Source organism: Sinocyclocheilus rhinocerous, unplaced genomic scaffold (genome assembly GCF_001515625.1).
Source record: "Sinocyclocheilus rhinocerous isolate Xijiao unplaced genomic scaffold, SAMN03320098_v1.1 scaffold2816, whole genome shotgun sequence".
Lineage (NCBI taxonomy): Eukaryota > Metazoa > Chordata > Actinopteri > Cypriniformes > Cyprinidae > Sinocyclocheilus > Sinocyclocheilus rhinocerous.
This window is the reverse complement of record NW_015636182.1, coordinates 120,854-129,406: the sequence shown is the minus strand read 5'-3', so window position 1 is coordinate 129,406 and position 8,553 is coordinate 120,854.

Genomic DNA, 8,553 nt, shown 5'->3' with positions numbered 1-8,553 from the left:
ATTCAGACTAATTCGTACAGTCTCATTCAGACTAATTCGTACAGACTCATTCAGACTAATTCGTACAGACTCATTCAGACTAATTCGTACAGACTCATTCAGACTAATTCGTACAGTCTCATTCGGACTAATTCGTATAGATTCAGACTAATTCGTACAGTCTCATTTGGACTAATTTGTACAATCTGTTTGCGTGCCACTGAGGGTTAGGTGTAGTGGTGCACCTTCATGCTTAGGGTTTTTTTTCCCTAAAAATCTCATCTTTTTGTGTGGAAAAAAAAATCATACTGCTTCATATGAATTCTCCCCCAATTCACTAAAACTTAAGATAGTTATGTTTTCTTATGAGATAGGTTTTTTTTTTCTTCATATGACCATTTCTTCCCTCTCTGACCCTTAGAATTAATCATACAGGCTGTTTTTCCTGCTGTACCTTTAAGGCTTCTATATGTAAATCAGATAATCCTGTTTATCTACTTTTACTTTTATCTACTATTACTGATATGGCCCCTTTAAACAATATTTTGATCATTTAATTGAATCCCAGTAATTTGGGGAGAGTTTCATAATCTAATATTAGCAGTCCATGAATTTGGTGTGTGTGCAAGCACGGTTTGTTTGTATTTTTCTGAATATAATATTTGACTTAATTCTGTATGTTTAATTGTTTTAGAGGAAAACTCCTTTGCACAAATCCTGATGCCCTCTAATCTGACATAACAGGATGCCACTGGAATCAAACACAATCAGAATGAAGTGTTCAGTGTTTTCATGTTTCATGTACAGATGCAGTATTTTTCTACATCTGTATTAGAGCTGGAGAGCTGTTAAAGGGATGTTCTCAATCAACACATGTTGAGCTCAATGAGCCGCACCTGTGCTGTCGATTACCACTGAACAGAATTCTCATCTCTCATTTTGTAAAAACAAAATAACCATTCATAACCAGAAGTTTCACTGCCTGTTAAATTACAGTTTACTACTTTAAAAAAAAAATGCTTACGGAAAAATACAAGCTGCAATTTTTTTTTAACCCTCCAGATTGTGTTGCCCCATAGACTTCCATTGTAAGTGCATTGTTCTAAATGTAAATTGTTACTGAGGGATGAGTCACTAATTTTCTATGGTAATCAACAACATGCCACAGATGCATTTGATAGAGCTCAACTTGTTCTGAACCCCCTACATTCCTTTAAATCTCATTGTACAAAGATGATGCTGCTTCTCACGTCACTTGCTTTGCTGCCTCTGTGTTTAAAGAAACATGCAATTTGAGCGCTCTTCAGAGTAGATCTGTATTTTTAGAAGATGCTTCAGTGGTTGCCCAGAAGGAACCTCTGTTAACATCTGTTTCCCACAGCTGTCTTATATTTCTGTCTGTGTTTCGCTGTGTGCTACCAGGAGGAGATAGCCAAGAATTTGCTGGCGGAGTTTAACCTGGGCTGTGACGCTCACAGAACAGAACACGTGTACCGCGTTTACGTCTCAACATTTTTGGGTTTCGGTGGAAATGCGGCTCGCCAGAGATACGAGGAAAACCTCATCAGCACCACACAAATCCAAAACAAGTAAGATTAAATTTTTGTTGAACGTGAGCTAGATAATTCACGAACCCGGGAAGTAACTTGTTGTAGTCCCTACCAGCCGTTTTTGTAGGCATTAAACTGACAGAATTTTAAAAGACGATATCTCCGTTTGCATTGAACTTTCAGCTTCGTAACTTTGCAGATATTGTTTATGCTCAAACAGCAACATTACACACTAACTAACGTTAAAAAAGTGAAATCGCAATGAACCACCTCTTTAAGTCATTTCAGTCTAATAATAGAGTATAGTATATGAGTCGAATGGGCCAGTTTAATGATTCTTCTGTGATGCTTTTTCATTCGCTGTCAATATATTGAAAATAATCAATATATTTACAAAATTCACCCTTTTGCGTCCATAAGAAGAAAGTCTTACAGGTTTGGAACAACATGAGGATAAGAACCAACCTTTATAGGGAGAGTTTATCAAAAAATGAAAATTTTGTCCTTATTTACTCCCCTCAAGTTGTTCTAAACCTGTATGAATTTCTTTTTTCTGCTGAACACAAAAGAAGATATTTTGAAGAATGCTGGTAACCAAACGTTTTCTGGTCCCCATTGACTTCCATTTTTTTTTTTTTTTCATTCTGTGGAAGTCAGTGGGGACCAACAACTGTTTGGTTACCAATATTCTTTAAAATATCTTCTTTCGTGTTCAACAGCAGAAAGAAACCATTACAGGTTTGAGGGGAGTAAATAAGGACACATTTTTCATTTTTGGGTGAACTATTCCTTTAATTATTATTATTATTTTTTTTGTATTTTTTTTTTTTTAATGGTAACTTTGCTGTACATTACAAGGATTTTGAGGCTTAGTGCGAATTATGTCAGGATTCCAGAGACAAATGACAAAAACGTGCATCTAAAAGCCATTTAGGATTAAAGTGGCGTTCACTGACCTGATTGACCTGAATAGGTCTGTCTTTCTCAATGACTTGTTTTTCTCAAAGAAAACCTCTGATGTGGGGTTGTTATTCACGTCTCTCTTTGGAGAGTCAGTCACTGCTGTATATTGTTGGTGTTTGTCATGCACAAGTACCATATTCACACAAACTGTTAAACAAGTTTGCACGCAGAAACATCAATTCCTTCAATATTGCTGTTGTCAAAGATAACGAGAAATTAAGAATTATAAAGGTGTTTTGTGTGTTTTCTTCCTAATGGTGCTCGCTAAAGTGAAAAACCCATAGACGTGTACTGAAAGAGGGACTCTTGAGTCTTGACTAAGACAAGTGTTGAGTTCTTCACGATCTAGAGGACTTTGTGTCAGTGGTTTATTTTCGATGTCTACTGGACGGAGAGGTTAAACCCTTCTCGTTTTCACATCACTGAGAGCTGTAAAGAGTGACTGACCCCAGTTTTCTCATTCTTATGTTACAAAACAAACCTGAGAAGATGTTAAATATCCAACCATGTGGTCTTACATTTATGAAAACATTAGGTTTGTTAGTTCCTGTGATAAAAAAACAAAAAAACATGTTGTAGAACCTTAAAGGGTTAGTTCACCCAAAAATGAAAATTCTGTCATTAATTACTCACCCTAGTGTTGTTCGAAACCCGTAAGAGCTTCGTTCATCTTCGGAACACAATTTAAGATATTTTTGATGAAATCTGAGGGCTCTCTGACCCTCCCATAGACAGCAAGGTAACTACCACGTTCAAGGTCCAGAAAAGTACCAAGATGATCGACAAAGTAGTCCGTGTGACATCAGTGGTTCAACTGTAAAGTTACGAAGCTACGAGAATACTTTTTTTGCGCAAAGAAAACAAAAATAACGACTTTATTCCACATTTTCGTCTCTACTGCGTCACTTGTGGATGCGCGTTCACGACAGTACCATGACGCGAGCGTGTGGCGGCGCTGACCCAGATCCGGCGTAATGACGTCATCATGCCGGATCTGGGTCAGCGCCGGCGCCGCCACACGCTCGCATCATGATACTGTCGTGAACCACTTAGAGAATATTCGAATTTTATGCGTATGCGTATGCATATGTGTGTGATGACAGCAAATATCAAAAGTTAAAAATTGAAAAAAAAAAAAAAAAAACCCTAAATGACTAAAAAATATATATTTGCCTTGCATGTCATTGGAATCCCAAACTACTTTTTAAAGAACACGTTTACAGATAAATACAGTGACTTTATAATGATTTTATTCTTGCACTTGAAGTATGTAAGATATGTACATGTGAAGCAAAGATTTTTGAGAAGTTAACCTGGAAGTATTTATAAATGTCATTAATGCATGACATAAAAATATGTTTTGATTCACATTTAGGCTATTGCACTATCATTTAAAAGTTTGGGGTTGTTAAGATTTTTTTTAATGCGGCTGCTCGGCTGCGGTCTGACCCCGGCTCCCATTTATTTCATCCTACTGGTGAAAAAAAAATCTTTTCCATGATAACATTGTTCTTTATAAACATTCATTCGGAGAATAAATGGACTGACTTTATGTGTAAATGGACAATCTTTATTTAGCAAAACATGCATTAACTATTTCTTTTAAACAACGAATGAATACTAAAGCCAGCTGTATTTATATGCTTTCAAATCATGTTACACTTGTCAACAAATAAATAGCTTTAATAAATATTTAGCTGTAGTATTGTTCAGGAGTCTTTATATTCTGTGTTATACAACCCATTTGTCTGGCCTGTCTTTGTAAAGGAAGGTCATGAATTGGCCTGAGGTGACAGAATTAGTTGTCAAGCAAGTCGTTTTTCTGAACGGTCTAAGTATAAATTTGGCAGACAGAGACACACTGTCAGCAGCATGAATCAGCAGCCCAGTCATTTTATTAAGAGAACAAACCACTCGTCTGACACCTACCACATATTAACTAATATTTTCATAATAATGTTAAAAAAATCTGATGACCATAATATGTTAGGTGCCTTGCGGTTTATGTTTGAGCTTTCTTCTCTTGTGTCAATAGCGCGATATACGTTTTTGTGCTAAGCAAAGGCTCTTCTGAAAATGAAACTTGTCAGACACACAAGTTACACACTAGCACTCCTTCACATGCATACGCACAATTCATCTCATGACAGGTTCATCTTTTTACTGTAACTGAAATGGAGGGCTTTAGGAAACTTAAATTGTGAGAGGGGCACAGCCCTCGTTTTTAATCTACATAGAAGCTTTTGCTTTGCATCAGTGATCTCTGATAAGATACAAACATAAATCTGTCAATCACTTTACCTGACACTGCCAACAAAAGAACAAAACACAACCCGAAACTGTGCTAAATCTGTTCACACCAAGTTATTATAACAATTGATCTATTTAAATTTTGCATGTAATGTACAAAACATGTATTCCTTGTTCCAGTTTATAGTATTTCCTTGCAAAACTGCCCTCTACAGTCTGAAGAATGAAATGACACCTGACAGGTTAATAAACAACTCTCTAACACAACTTTGGTAATGTTTTCATAAGGTAGGGTAAGATGGGGAAGAAGCCTCCTTAAGAACAATGTGCATTTGTGTCATTAATGTAAAATATTAAATCAACTGTTTTTTTTTTTTTTTTTTTTTTTACAATTTACACTCGTTCAAAAGTATGTGGTCAGTAAGATTTATTTATTTTTTGTAAAGAAATGAATACTTTTATTCAGTAGAGATTGATTAAATTGATCAAAAGTGACAGTAAAGACATTTTACATTGATACAAAACAAGAAAAAATCTAAATAAAAGCATCACAGAAAAAAAAACAGCAGAAAATTAAACTTTGACATCACAGGAATAAATTACACTTTAAAGCATATTAAAATATGAAACAGTTATTTGAAATTGTAATAATATATCACAATAATACTGTTTTACTGTGTTAAAAAAAATCTTAAAAAGCATTAAAAATTTTACCAAAACCAAACTTGTCACTGGTGTGTATTATTAAATTATATTTTAGGATACATACATTATCAGGCCTGAACAGAAATGAGCATGGGAATATCAAAAATATGCAGTTTGAACATTTAGTCACTTCTATCCATCTAGGAAAATTCCCCAAAAGTTGATCTTTAAAAACCAAAGATATTTTTTTTAAATGTAGTTTCCGATTAGTAATGCCCAAACCACGATGATCAAGCACTGCCTGTGACATAATAAATCAGAAGATCCTGGAAAATATAATTATCTATGAGAGATTTGTTTTATTTAGGCTTATTTAGTGGGTGTTTTAATAACAGTCGCTAACTTACACCATTGGGTAACTTGCATACGTCGATTAACAGGGTGTTTCTTCAACCAAGAACACGTTTAGCCCTGCGGATTGAATATAAAGTCTCCTAAAACTCACTTTTCATACTAACTTAATTTGTCCATTAACAACGTCCAACAGAATTCAGTCCATTTTGTTTTCTGAAAGTCCTGAATATCATTTTCACAACATCCTAAGTAATGTTTTGTGTATGCGCTGTGGTGGAAATAACATTTGCAACATGTTTATCTGATTCCTTTTTCTTGCTAAGGGTAATTTCACAGCATTTAATATATCCTACATACACAAAATTCTATCATATTTTCACATATTTTTCATAATTTAACAATTACAGCTTGATTTGAAGTGACAATAAATTATTTTGTTCACAAGTGATATTAACCTTTTTTTTCTTCACACATCACAACTTTATTTTAATTATGTTTAAATGTTTAAATTAAAAAAAAAACCCTACATTAAACACTTCACTTACAGATAGCTACAGACCTAGCTCTCTCCTTCCTTTCATAGCAAATACACTCGAAAGAGTTGTTTTCAACCAGGTATCATTGTTTCTTTCACAGAGTAACAAACTGGACGCTAATCAGTCAAGTTTCAGGAGTGGCCATTCAACTGAGACTGCGTTACATAGGATGCTACATGCACTTTTACAAGTTGTTTGAACTGAAATGTGTGTTGGCAGTGTGTGTACACAACCACCCTATAATGATACAAATCCTGTTTTTTTTTAAATCGCGTTAAATGTTTTCCCCTTTCTCAAATCGAGCCGATCTCAGATGCCTGGACAGGGTAAAAACATGTTTTTTACACTACCATTGAGAAATTTTAACCAAACTATGTTACAGACTTTTCATTAAGACCCTAAAGAATCATATCAACTTGTGGAAAATGGGCATCCTATGACCCCTTTAAAGTATGCATATTTTTCACAAGGGAAAACAGTTAAGAGATACTCAAAGATTTACATACACACTACATTTTTTTTTTTACTTTTAAGTTGTGAAATTAATCCCAGATCATCAGTAATCAAGAGTGAAACATTTATTTAACTATACTGCGAATTTCCAACTGAAACAGTCAGCATCAAAAATGATTTCTCCCCCAACTTCAAAAATTTTGATAACTGCACTTTGCACTTTCCATGTTAATGATGACACTTCAGAAGTAATTGTGAAAAAAGAGAGTGTGTCTGAGACTAAAGTTATTATTATAATCATGTGAAACCATCTCAGACGCAGACATTTTGTGATAGAAAGCTACAGAGCCTCATGATAAATTATTGAATGAGTCTATTCAAACACAGAAGTGCTGTATGTATACAGAAACCATATACATCCAGCTATACACAGCTCACACATGAGTTTGTTCTGTTTTGGAGGAAGTCTGTGAAACTGGTTTGATACACTGTGTCTCAGTGTTCAAATGCCATGCTTTGGTTTATGTTTTCTCTCTCAGGCAGTGGCTGAATCATATGATCTGCTCACATGGGTTGTGATAGGAATGAATGAAGCTCATGTGTGTAGATGTGACGGCTCAAAATCCAACAATGTTATTTAACAAATATTGTAAAGTTGTTGATAATTTGATATGTCACTGGGGTAGAGAAGCATGCATCAGGCCCTGCTACTAATCATTTCTGCCTTCTTTTGTGAAAAAGAAGTGGCTTTAATTGTACTGAATGTGCACTTAAAGTGTAGTTCAAACCTTAAAAGTATATTTTGAATAAACTGTACTTCAGGATAATATAATATAAATAAAATAAAATGTCACTTAAGTATAGGCCTACTTAAAGAGAGTTCACTTTCATGGATGTTTGAGTGCACTTTTAAAGTGTCGTTAATCTTGTTGTGCTTTAAAGAAGTACACTTATTTTGATGTGTTGACTAACACATATAGACTAAATGACTAAATTACATATAGTCTACTTTAAAAAAAAATCACTCTTAAGTTCAACTAATTGCATAATAACAATTTAAGCTATATAATCAATTTTTTCATTTAATTGTAAATAACATGCAGTTAATTCAGTTTGCAAATAAGTCTATTCTTTTAAAGTATATTATTTCCTAAATAAGTACTCTTTTTTAAAAGTATCCTATAGGCTACTTCTTTCATTCATCCCTGAACTTTAGTCTCAAGAGCATGCGAAAATGTCCACAGATGGGACTGCTGTTTTAAAAAAATGTTTGTGTGTGCATAATAGGTGGAGTTAGGGGACAACTGGTCAAAAACTGATTCTCTGTATCATGTAGTCACAAAGTGAGGAGATGCTGCATGATAAAGTGAACACGGTTGAACTTCAGATCAATTCTGAGAAAAGACACACCTAAACTATCACACCCTCACAGATGGATCTGACCAAATCTACAGATAGCATGTGTGGAATGACAATCACAAGATGCAGATGCAGAATAACATAATGTAACATGTACAGAATTACAACCTTTCATTTAAGCTTTGTTTAGGAAATACATTTGTAAAATCGAGTCCGACTCGCGAGCGAATCGTTCTATTGAGTCGGTTCTTTTGAATGATTCTCTCTACATTTTTTAAAATCGAGTCCGACTCGCGAGCGAATCGTTTTATTGAGTCGGTTCTTTTTATTGATTAGCTCAAGATGTTTGTAGACCGTTTGTGAGGGGTTTTTGGAACTACAGAAAGTGAGGTTTATGTTGGAACAATAACCATTCTGTCAAATAACAACATTTGACGGAATATATAGGCCTATATATATATATA